The following is a 13,198-nucleotide window of genomic DNA, read 5'->3' as shown; positions in this document are numbered from 1 at the left end:
GTGTGTGTGTGTGTGTGTGTGTGTGTGTGTGTGTGTGTGTGTGTGTGTTTAGTAGAGATGGAATTTCACCATGTTGGCCAGGCTGGTCTTGCACTCCTGACCTCAAATGATCCACCCGCCTAGGCCTCCCAAAGTACTGGGATTACAGGCATGAGCCACCATGCCCAACCAAAATATTTAGGTTTTAGTTACACAAATAGTATATTAATATATCTTCCTTATTTTAAAAAAGTTAAATATAATAAAACTAAAGTTCATTTCAACCCTTTGGGTACTCCAGACCTTTTAGAAACCATTTATGTATTAAAAAACTACCTAAATGTCAACTAACTTAGAAGAACAGCTAAATAGACTATGGTATATACATACCAAAAAGTAGTATGCAACTTTAGAATGACATAGATTTCTTTTTTTATTCATGAACATGAAAATATCTCTTCAAAAAATACAGAATGACATATATCTTATAATATCATTTACATAAAATATATCAGTCATATAAAACAATATTAATACCCATCCTTGGGAATTCTCTTGTAGATCCCAGTGCCTATGTTTGACCCCAAATTGGCACATAATCATAGACATCTTTTGATGTGTTTTCTAGTATCTTGTACTATTAATTTTTCTTTTGAGTGTACTTTACAGAACTCTCAATAGCATCAAGTATGAACAGAATAAGCACTCAGTCAATATGATTTAGACAAATACTTTTATATCTGCTAAGACTGATGGTAGAGGATGACAGCTATAATTCTTGCAAGTTTATTTCAATAGGTTTAGAGTAATGTGAGGTTCTGTATGAATATTTATTCACCTTCTTTTAATAAGAGAAAGGCAATGATATTTTCTTTTTTTAAATTTTTAATAACTTTCAAGTTCAGGGGTAAATGTGCAGGTTTGTTACATAGGTTAAACATGTGTCATGGGGGTTTGTTGTCCAGATTACTTCATCATCCAGGTATTATGCCTATTACCTATTAGTTATTTTTTCTGATCCTCTCCTTCCTCTCACTCTCCACCCTCAGGTAGGCCCCAGTGTGTGTCATACCCCTCTATGTGTCCATGTGTTCTCATCATTTACCTCCAACTTATAAGTGAGAGCATATGGTATTTCGTTTTCTGTTCCTGCATTAGTTTGCTAAGGATAATGGCTTCCAACTCCAACCATGTCCCTGCAAGGATATGATCTTGTCCTTTTTTATGATTTCACAGTATTTCATGGTGTATATGTAACACATTTTCTTTATCCAGTCTACCATTGATGAGCATTTAGGTTGATTCCATGTCTTTGGTATTATGAATAGTGCTACAATGAAAATACACATGCACATGCCTTTATAATAGAATAATTTATATTTCTTTGAGTATATACCCAGTCATGGGATTCCTGGGTCAAATGGTATTTCTGTCTTTAGGTCTTTGAGGAATTGCCACATTGCGTTCCACAATGGTTGAACTAATTTACAGTCCCACCAACAGTATATAAGCATTCCTTTTTCTCCACAACCTCACCAGCATCTGTTATTTTTTGACTTTTTAATAATAGTCATTATGACTGGTGTGAGGTAGTATCGCATTGTAGTTTTGATTTGCATTTCTCTAATGATCAAGTGATGCTGAGCGTTTTTCATATGATTGTTGACTGCATGTATGTCTTCTTTTGAGAAGTGTCTGTTTATGTCTTTTGTTCACTTTTTCATGGGGCTATTTGTTTTTTTTTCTTGTAAACTCGAGTTCCTTATAGATGCTGGATATGAGATCTTTGTCATGTACATAGTTTGCAAACATTTTCTCCCATTCTATAGGCTGTCTGTTTACTCTGTTGATAGTTTCTTTTGCTGTGCAGAGACTCTTTAGTTTAATTAGACTGCATTTGTCAATTTTTGCTTTTGTTGCAATTGCTTTTGGCATCTTCATCGTTAAATATTTGCCCATGCCTATATCCTGAATGATATTGCCTGGATTGTCTTTCAGAGTTTTTATAGTTTGGAGTTTTACATTTAAGTCTTTAATCCATCTTTAGTTAATTTTTGTATAAAAGAAGGGGTCCAGTTTCAGTCTTCTACATATGACTAGCCAGTTATCCCAGCACCATTTTCTGAATAGAGAATCCCTTCCCCATTGCTTGTTTTTGTCAGGTTTGTTGAAGATCAGATAGTTGTTGGTGTGTGGTCTTTATTTCTGGGTTCTCTATTCTGTTCCATTGGTCTATGTTCTTGTACCAGTACCACAATGTTTTGGTTACTGTAGCCTTGTAGTATAGCTTGAAGTCAGGTAGCATGATGCTTGCAGATTTATTCTTTTTACTTAGGATTGCCTTGGCTATTTGGGCTCTTTTTGTTTCCATACAGATTTTAAAATAGTTTTTTTATACTTCTGAGAAGAATGTCCATAATAGTTTAATGGCAATAGCATTGAATCTATAAATTGCTTTGGGCAGTATGGTCATTTTAACAATTTGTTTCTTTCTATGTATGAGGACGAAGTATTTTTTTGTTTGTGTCATCTCTGATTTCTTTAAGTAGTGGTTTATAGTTCTCCTCGTAGAGATCTTTCACCTCCCTAGTTAGCCGTTGTTTCCAGGTATTTTATTCTTTTTGTGGCAACTTTGAATGGGAGTTTGTGATTTGGCTCTCAGTTTGCCTGTTGTTGGTGTATAGAAATGAAGTTGCTTATCAGCTTAAGACGCTTTTGGGCTGAGACAATGTGGTTTTCCAGATACAGGTTTATGTCATCTGCTAACAGGGATAGTCTGACTTCTTCTGTTCCTATTTGTATGCCTTTTATTTCTCTCTCTTGCCTGATTGCCCTGGCCAGAAGTTCCAGTACTAAGTTGAACAGCAGTGGTCAGAGAGGGCATCCTTGTCTTGCACCAGTTTTCAAGAGGAATGTTTCCAGTTTTTGCCCATTCAGTATGACATTGACTGTGAGCTTGTCATATATGGCTCTTATTATTTTGTGGTATATTTCTTCAATACCTAGTTTATTGAGAGCTTTTAACATGGAGTGATGTTGAATTCAGTGGAAAGCCTTTTCTCCATCTATTGAGATAATCATGCGGTTTTTGTCTTTAGTTCTGTTTATGTAATGAATCACATTTATTGATTTGCATATGTTGAACCAATCTTGCATCCTGGGGATGAAACCTACTTGACTGTGGTGGATAAGCTTTTTGATATGCTGCTAGACTCAGTTTGCCAGTGTTTTCTTTCTTTCTTCTTCTTTTTTTTTTTTTTTTTGTTATATCTCTGCCAGGTTTTGGTAACAGGATGATGTTAGTCTCATAAAATGAGTTATGGAGGAGTACCTCCTTCTCAATTTTGTGGAATAGTTTCATTAGGAATGGTACTGGCTCTTCTTTGTACATCTAGTAGAATTCAGCTACGAATCCATCTGGTCCTGGGATTTTTTTTTTTTTTTTTTGGTTGGTAGGCTATTTATTACTCCCTCAATGTTAAAACTTTTATTGGTTTGTTTTCAGGGATTCAATTTCTTCCTGGTTCAGTCTTGGAAGGATGTATGTGTCCTGGAATTTATCAATTTCTTCTAGATTTTCTAGTTTATGTGCATAGAGGTATTTATAATATTCTCTGGTAGTTGTTTGTATTTCTGTGGAGTTAGTGGTAATATCCACTTTATCATTTTTGATTGTGTTTATTTGAATCTTCTCTCTTTTCTTCTTCATTAGTCTATCTAGTGGTCTATTTTATAATTATTTCAAAAAACCAGCTCCTGGATTCATTGGTCTCTTGGTTTTTTGTGTCTCTATCGCCTTTAGTTTAGCTCTACTTTTGATTATTTCTTGTCTTCTGCTAGTTTTGGGATTTGTTTGCTCTTAGTTCTCTCATTCTTTTATTTGTGATGTTAGGTTGTTATAACTTGAGATCTTTCTAATTTCTAATGTGTGCATTTAGTGTAATAAATTTCCCTCTTAATACTGCTTTATCTGTGTCCCAGAGATGCTGGTACTTTGTATCTCTGTTCTCACTAGTTTCAAATAACTTCTTGATTTCTACCTTAATTTCATTATTTACCCCAAAGTCATTCAGGAAAAGGCTATTCAATTTTCATGTAATTGTACACTTTTGAGTGAATTTCTTAGTCTTATGTTCTAATTTGATTGCACTGCAGTCCAAGAGACTGTTATGATTTCAGTTCTTATGCATTTGCTGAGGGGTGTTTTACTTCTGATTATGTGATTGATTTTAGAGTAAGTGCCATGTGACGATGAGAAGAATGTGTATTCTGTTGTTTTTGGGTGGAGATATCTGTGTATATATATCAGGTCCATTTGATCTAGGGCTGAGCTCAGGCCATAAATGTCTTTGTTAATTTTCTGTCTTGCTGATCTGTCTAATATCATCAGTGGGATGTTAAAGTCTCCCACTATCATCGTGTGGGACTCTAAGTGTCTTTGAAGGTCTCTAAGAACTTTAAGAATCTGGGTGCTCAGGCCTGGTGTTGCAGGCCTGGGTGCTCATGCCTGTAATCCCAGCACTTGGGAAGGCTGAGGCAGGTGGGTCATCTGAGGTCAGGTGTTCAAGCCCAGCCTGGCCAACATGGTGAAATCCAGTCTCTATTAAAAATACAAAAATTAGCTGGGCATGGTGGTGAGTGCTTGTAATCCCAGCTACTTGGGAGGCTGAGGCAGGAGAATTGCTTGAACACAGGAGGCGGAGGCTGCAGTGGGCCAAAATCATGCCACTGCACTCCAGCCAGGGCCACACAGAAAGAAAAAGAAAAGAAAAGAAAGGAAGAAAGGCAGGAAGGAAGGAAGGAAGGGAGGGAGGGAGGGAGGAAGGGAGGGAAGAAGGGAGGGAGGGAAGGAGAGAGAGAGAAGAAAGAAAGAGAAAGAAAGAAAGAAGAAAGAACAAAGAAAGAGAAAGAAAGAAAGAAAGAAAGAAAGAAAGAAAGAAAGAAAGAAAGAAAGAAAGAAAGAAAGAAAGAAAGAAAGAAAGAAGAAGAAGAAGGAAGGAAGGAAGGAAGGAAGGAAGGAAAGAAAGAAAGAAAGAAAGAAAGAAAGAAAGAAAGAAAGAAAGAAAGAGAGAGAGAGAGAGAAAGGAAGGAAGGAAGGAGGAAAAAAGAAAGAAAGCAAGAGTGAGAGAGAGACAGAGAGGGTGAGAGAAAGAAAGACAGAAAGAGAGACAGAGAGGGAGGGAGGGAGGGAGGGAGGGAAGGAGGGAGGGAGGAAGGAAGGAAAGAAGGAAGGAAGGAAGGGAGGGAGGGAGGGAGGGAGAGAAAGAAAGAGAGAATCTGGGTGCTCCTGTGTTTAATGCATATATATTTGGGATAGTTAGCTCTTCTTGTTGAATTGAATTCTTTACCATGGTATAATGCCTTTGTCTTTTTAAAATCTTTGTTGGTTTAGGGTCTCTTTGTCAAAAATTAGGATTGTAACCTCTGCTTTTTTCTATTTTCCATGTGCTTGGTAGATTTTTCTCCATCCCTTTATTTTGAGCCTATGCGTGTCACTGCATGTGAGATGGGTCTCTTGAAGACAGCACACCAATGGGTCTTGGTTCTTTATCCAGCTTGCCATTCTGTGCCTTTTAATTGGGCCATTTAGCCCATTTGAGTATCTTACTGGGGTTCTCTGCACTGTCTGAATTTGAATGTTGGCAAGGTTAGGGAAGTTCTCATGGATGATATCCTAGAATATGTTTTCCAGATTGGTACCGTTTCCCCCATATCTTTCAGCTACATCAATCAGTAGTAGATTTGGTTTTTTTACATAATCCCTATTTCTTGGAGGTTTTGTTCATTCCTTCTTTTTTCTCCATTCTAGTCTGCCTGTCTTATTACAGAAAGACACTTTTCAAACTCTGAGAGTCTTTCCTGCATTTAATCTATTCTTCTGTGAATACTTGTGATTGAATTATGAAGTTCTTCTATTTTTAAGCTCTATCAGTTTGGTTATGTTCTTCTCTATACTGGCTAATTTGTCTGTCAACCCCTGCAATGTTTTACCATGACCTTTAGCTTCCATGCACTGGGTTACAACATGCTCCTTTTTCTTTTATTCAGATGGAGTTTTGCTCTTGTTGCCCAGGCTACAGTGCAATGGTGCAATCTCAGCTTGCTACAACCTCCACCTCCCAGGTTCAAGTGATTCTCCTGCCTCAGCCTCCCAAGTAGCTGGGATTACAGGCATGCATCACCATGCCCAGCTAATTTTTGTATTTTTAGTAGAGACGGGGTTTCTCCATGTTGGTCAGGCTGGTCTTGAACTCCCGACCTCAGGTGATCGGCCCGCCTTGGCCTCCCAAAGTGCTAGAATTACAGGCATGAGCCACCACACCCAGCCCTGGGGTTACAACATGCTTTTTCAGCTCAGTGAAATTTACTTTTATCCATATTCTAAGTTCCACTTCTGCCATTTCAGCCTCAGTCCAGTTCCAAACCCTTGCTGGAGAGGTGATGTAGTCATTTGGAGGAAATATGGTGCTCTGGCTTTTTGAGTTTTCAGTATTCTTGTGCTGATTTTTTTCTCATCTTTGTGGACTTATCTATCTTCAGTCTTTGAGGCTGCTGACCTTTGTATGGGGTATTTGTTTTTTCTTTTAACTGTCTGGCCACTTTTCTGTAGGGCTGCTGCAGTTTTCTAGGGGTCTGTTCCAGTCCCTAGTTGCCTTAGATTTTCCAGTACCTGGAAGTATCACCAGTGAAGCCTGCAAAACAGCAAAGATGGCAGCCTGCCCTTCCACTGGAAGCTCCCTCCCAGGGAGGTGTGGACCTGTTGCCAGCCCAAAAGCACCTGTAGCCAGCCCAAACACACCTGTAGCAAGTGGCTGGAGATCCCCGTTGGGAGGTCTCACCCAGTCAGGAGGAATGGGATCAGAGACCTGCTTTCAGATGGCGACACTGTTGTAGAGCAGCTCTGCCATGCTCAGGTATCACTTCCGCCTGTCAGCTTGGGCTCTCCCTGAAATACCTGAATTGCCCAAATTGCCCAAAGAGCAAAGATGGTGGCCCATTTTATCCCAGGTAGGTGTGACACCGTTTTTGGTGGTTGGCTGGAATTCCAAGTCAGTGTGTCATATCCTGTGAGTTCCAGAAATGGGGCTCACAGACCATTGCTGCTCAGCTCCCTGGATTCAGCCCCCTTCCTAGGAGTGTATATAAAGGTCTAACCTCCTACCTTGCCAGGAAGCCTAGGGCCAGAGTATGTAAAGCTCCTGGGCTTCCATGCATGCCTGAGCAGCTGCTCTGTCAAAACTCCATGCAGCCCTGTGTATCAGACTGAAGGCCCTGGTGGAGTATGTTCACAAGGGAATCTCCTGACCCAAGAGTTCCAAGGATCCATGGGAGAAACATGGTTTCCTGGGATTGCACCTTCGCTCACTGCTTTCCTGGGTAGGGGTCATTCCCCTGGCTCTGTGTTGCTCTTGGCTGGGCCATCATCTTATGCTTTTCTTCATTCTCCATAGGTTGTTTCCTTGATTAGTCCCAATGTGCATACCCGGATGCTTCAATTGAAGGTGCTATATTAACTGGCCCTTTTCAATGCTTCAATTGAAGGTTCTGTATTTACTCTACCTCTCCATGAGAGCCACACACTGTAGCTGCTTCTAGTCGGCCATCTTGGCCCCACCTCCACAATGACATTTTCATTTTATGACCTTTGGAGTTTTCATGACTGGGGAAAGGGTGCTGGTGCTGACAATTAGTAACCTTTTACAGTACTTAGTAAACACTTTTTAACGTCTTTTACTTATTTTCTGTGTTGCATATTCACTATATGGCCTGGGAGAAAAGACGGATGGTTTTTAAAATTCTTGGATCGGTAATTTGTTCCTCCTTCATCTTTGCCTCTGGTTTAAAAGAAAACATGCCCTTTACTTTGTCTAAGTTAAGGTACACTTTCACTGTATCCAACAGTAAGTAGTACTTAATCTAATATAGAACTTGAATTAAGTCATAGGGTGAGGTTTTTTTGCTTTAAAAAAATCTTACTGCTTTTTCAAAACAACCCAACTTGTTTCTTGTTACTATAACAATCTATATTTATAATTATTCATCTAACCTAAAGGAAGGCAAAAGAATGTGGTGTTTTGTATGTAAGGTCTATAAAATCTACAGTCAATTAATTTCATGCTGTAATAATTGTAGATAATCTGAAAACATGAAGTAATTTATTTATAATCCAAAAGGATCATGCAGATTACCATGTTTATGTGGTCAAATTTTAGTTCTGTTATAAATGGATCATCTACAAATAAATCTTTAAAAATAATCCTCAAGTTTACTTTTTCTCTGCCTTTCACATTGTGTTACTTCATACAGAATAAAATCAAACCTTCTTACCTATAATCTGGCATTGATCGAACTGCCTCATTGTGTCTCTAGGCAATCCTCCGAATATACCACATGCTCCTCCATGTCATATTTTCCACTTTCTGGGTACTTTCTCCAAAAGAGAGATCTTGGAACATGTTACTTCTTCTGCCTAGAATGCCTTCCCTATTGTTTTTTTGACAAAGTCCCATGGATAACTTAAGTCCCACCTTTAATGCTCACATTACAGTAAAGCTTTCCCTGTCTCCACCAAACAAAGTCAGTAACCACATGTTTTGTTCTTTTCTCAATAGGATTTATCTGAGTTTGTTTATTTATCTGAGTTTACTGTGTTTATCTGTTTATTAGATCCTGAGTTTCTTGATGGCAGGGACTGCCTTTCCTTCGTATTCATGTTTCCAGAAACTAATTATAGCACTTACCTCAAACAAGTGCTCACTAAATATTTATGGAATTAATGGACTTCTCTTCATGGTTCCCTCTTGTCATCCAAAACAGGATGCCATATAACTGTCCCAGATCACTCCTGTCTGCAGAGGAAGCATAAGCCAATTGATGGCTACAGACAGAGGGTGCAAAATGACCCAGCAGGCCAAACAGGCCTAAATAGACTCTATTGGGAAGTCTGTCTCCACCAGTGAACAGGAAGTTCACAAAAATAACTGTTTCTTTCAAAATGCAACATTTCTCCATAACACAAAGTGTCTCAGCTAACAGCCTTTAAAATGGAAGTTCTTTATTCCAAATTATATATTTGGCATGGAAAGAAAAATGATCTTAGGATATTAATCTTAAAAATGTAAGTTTTCTTTTGTTTAAAAAGAAAATAGGCCGGGCACGGTGGCTCAAGTCTGTAATCCCAGCACTTTGGGAGGCCGAGGCGGGTGGATCACGAGGTCAAGAGATCGAGACCATCCTGGTCAACATGGTGAAACCCCGTCTCTACTAAAAATACAAAAAATCAGGTGGGCCTGGTGGTGCGTGCCTGTAATCCCAGCTACTCAGGAGGCTGAGGCAGGAGAATTGCCTGAACCCAGGAGGCGGAGGTTGCGGTGAGCCAAGATCGCGCCATTGCACTGCAGCCTGGGTAACAAGAGCAAAACTCCGACTCAAAAAAAAAAAAAAAGAAAAAAAAGAAAATAGACTGGGCATGGTGACTCATGTATGTAATCCCAGCATTTTGGGAGGCTAAGGTGGGCAGATCATCTGAGCTCAGGAGTTCGAGGCCAACCTGGGCAATATGGCAAAACCCCATCTCTACTAGAAATACAAAAAATTAGCCAGGTATGGTGGTGTATGCCTCTAATCCCAGCTACTCAGGAGGCTGAGGCAAGAGAATTGTTTGAATCTGGGAAGCAGAGGTTGCTGTGAGCCCAGATAGCATCACTGCACTCTAGCCTGGGTAGCTCTAAATAAATAAATATTTTATTTATTTAAAATAAAATTTAAAAAAATAAAAATAAATAGAAGGAAATAATGGAGAAAGCTAAAGTAAGGAAAGGAGCCAAGAAAAAGAATCCCAAGTTATCTAGTAATTGAACAAGTGATTTCAACTTTTCAGATTCCCTAAGAACAAAATGCAATAGAATTAATTAAAACAACCCCTTTTTTCTCTTATGTGATCCACTCTTACTAAGAATATAAATAAATAAACCAGGCATGGTAGCATGTGCCTATAGTCCCAGATACTCAGGAGGCTGAGGATAGCTTGAGCCCAGGAGTTCAAGATTGCAGTTAGCTATGATCATACTGCTGTAATCCAGCCTAGGCGACAGAGAGAGATACCTTCTCAAAAAAAAACAAACAAAAACAGAGAGCTAAAAGTTGGCTGCCTGCTTTATTCCTGCTGTGAAAACTGATTGTATAAATTGGAGTTAACCTGTCATACCCAAATAAAGTTGAGAGATCAAGGGGAGGAAAAGAAAAACATTTGGTGGGTATAAGCACTTGCCCAGAAATTATCTCACAAGCCAGTTACTAAAAGACCTACTACAAGCTAGTAGCTGCTGAAATGAAATGTCATAATGTTAAGACTAGTTTTACCTACCACTATCACTCACCGATCAGCTTGCCCACTGCTGACAATTTCCACAGGACCAATGAGCTTTCTTTCAAAACAATATGTAATAATTTATCTTTCTAATAAAAACCCCAACATTTTCTTTGTTCTTTGGACACAGCCCTGGTCTGTGTGTATGCTCTGAATTGCAAATCTGTTTTCCCAGATAAAACATTTTGTTTTGAGATACTTCTCTACATTTTATTTGATTTTGACACTGCCTACCACCTGTAGCTCAGATGCTGTTGTTTACTACAAGTATGCTCTAAGATATTCAGAAAGATGTGGGAATTCTGCTCTAATCTATTAACAGATGCTAAGGAGCACCTCTAGAAAAAGCACTTCATGAATTTACAGAAAGGAAGCTAGCATCAGGATCATCAGCAAGCTGATTTACCATAAAACTAATGAAGCTGAAGTTTCTATCAAGGTGTTTACATGGTCATACAATTTTGTAAAATTTGCAAAAGTAAGATACTTAACTTCAATCAAGTAAGGCCACTGTCTTCTTCCACTCTGACTTTCTATCACACTTCCTCTCATGTGCTGAAGTGGCTACAACATTATGAGATTCAGGAAGCTAAGTTGGTGTGGTACATTTAGTGTTTTTTTTTTTCAGTATGGTGTATATGTGGTTTACAGTTACTTCCACATATAAGTAAGTTATTACCAGCTGTTCCCGGCCTTAGAATGACTTTCAGGGATATATCTACCACCCACTGTGCTAACTAAGCCAATGCCATAATATAAAGGTGCTGGCGAGAGCTTGTTTCACCATATGTTTGGAGAGTACGATGGAAGATAATTCTCACTGTTCCTCAGTTATGCTTGCGCTACGTCCTCTGGGCCTCTGCTTCTGTTCTTTCTTTCTTTTTTTTTATTTTTAAAGACAGGGTCTTGTTCCTGCTCAGGCTGGAATGCAGTGGATTAATCATAGTTCACTATAGTCCTGAACTCCTGGGCTCAAGCAAGCCTCCCACCTCAGCCTCCCAATTATCTGGGACTACAGGCATGCACCACCATGCCCAACTAATTTTTTTTTTTTTTTTTTTGAGATGGTGTTTTGCTCTGTCGCCCAGGCTGGAGTGTAGTGGTGCGATCTCGGCTCACTGCAGCCTCCACCTCCTGGGTTCAAACAATTTTCCTGCCTCAGCCTCCTGAATAGCTGTGATTACAGGTGCCCGCCATCACACCAGGCTAATTTTTGTATTTTTGCTAGAGATGGAGTTTTACCATGCTGGCCAGGTTGGCCTGAAACTCCTGACCCCAAACTCCTGATCTACCTGCCTCAGCCTTCCAAAGTGCTGAGATTACAGGCATGAGCCACAATGCCTGGCCACTATTTTTTAAATTTTTTGTAGAGATAGGGTCTCGCTTTGTTGTCTAGGCTGTCTCAAACTCCAGGCTTCTGGCGATCCTCCTGCCTTGGCCTCCCAAAGTCCTGAGATTACAAGTATGAGCCACCACGCTCAGCCTGCTTTTGTTATTTCTTCTACCTAGCCTTGCATTCCCACTTCGTCTAACAAAAATCCTACACATTTTTCAAGATCAGATCAAATGCCATCTCTTCAATGAAGCCTTCTCAAGTATGGAATACATTTCTCCATCTATTTTCCACCAAATTGCTTTTTGTTTGTGACTCTATTTAAAACTAAATAAACACTATGTTGTAATTTATTTATGTGTTAACATGACTATTTCTTCCACTAGACTGTAAATTTTTAAGGGCCAGAAAACATATTTAACTTTATATTTCTCACAGCATCAAACATGGCGTCCAAATCATGATGCGTAGACAATGTTGATGTGAACTTAATTTTTTAATTTGGTCTGCTCTTTTGTTAACATGAAGCTGAAAATATTTATTTGTCTAATCCATTATTTTTGATGTTAGAACAGGGTCTCCCCCACAAAGATATAGAGACTATAAAATGTATATATAAATATATATATATACACACACACACACATATATATATATATATATCTCACTGATATGTAAACAATACAAAATCTAATAATCTTAAGTCTTAGTGGCTTCGCAAAATGAAGTTCTAGGTAGTAAATTAATCTTTGCAAGACTAAGGGCTTAAAAGAAGACGGAAAAGACCACTGAAGGTCACAATCTGCATATTGATTTAACTGTATGCTTATTCTCTTACAAACATGTAATTGACTTTGCTCTTATTGGATTTTGGTTCTAAACCAATTTTATTAGTTGTAGTCTCACTGGTAATCTCAGTGAAGTATGAGAAACAGATGTTAGTTAAGAAGATAGAATGTATACTAATCTGGATAACAGATTTAATACATACTGGATATATTGTTTTGTAGTCACTGGATTTGATCAACAGCTATGTTCCATTCTTACTATATTTCTTGGGGTATGAAATATTTCACAGTTAAGACCTGATTTAGTCTAAAGTTTATCATACAGAGAAAATACACAACTATAATTGGAAGCATCATCAAGTCCTTATCTGATATAAGGGTAGGAGAATTAATTGCATAATAAATCTTCTCTAAGTACTGAAGTTTTAAAAATTGTCTTTCCTGTAATGACTGATAATAGTAGAAAATGCACTGATTTGGGAATCAGAGACTTAAGTTGAAACCTGCTTGTGCCATTTATCACTTGTATGAGTCTGAGCAAGATGTTTTCAGTACCTCTGTTTTAACATCTGTGAAATGGTAGTAATGATATTCAATATTAATACTTGTTCTGCCTATCTTTTTTTTTTTAAGAGACAGTGTCTCACTCTGTCATCCATGCTGGAGTGCAGTGGTATGATCATAGCTCACTGTAACCTCCAACTCCTAGGCTCAAGAGATCCTCTCATC

Source organism: Sapajus apella, unplaced genomic scaffold, assembly GCF_009761245.1.
Source record: "Sapajus apella isolate SASKATOON/1434 unplaced genomic scaffold, GSC_monkey_1.0 scaffold19, whole genome shotgun sequence".
Classification (NCBI taxonomy): Eukaryota; Metazoa; Chordata; class Mammalia; order Primates; family Cebidae; genus Sapajus; species Sapajus apella.
The sequence above is the reverse complement of the archived record's forward strand: the minus strand, read 5'-3'. Positions refer to the sequence as shown.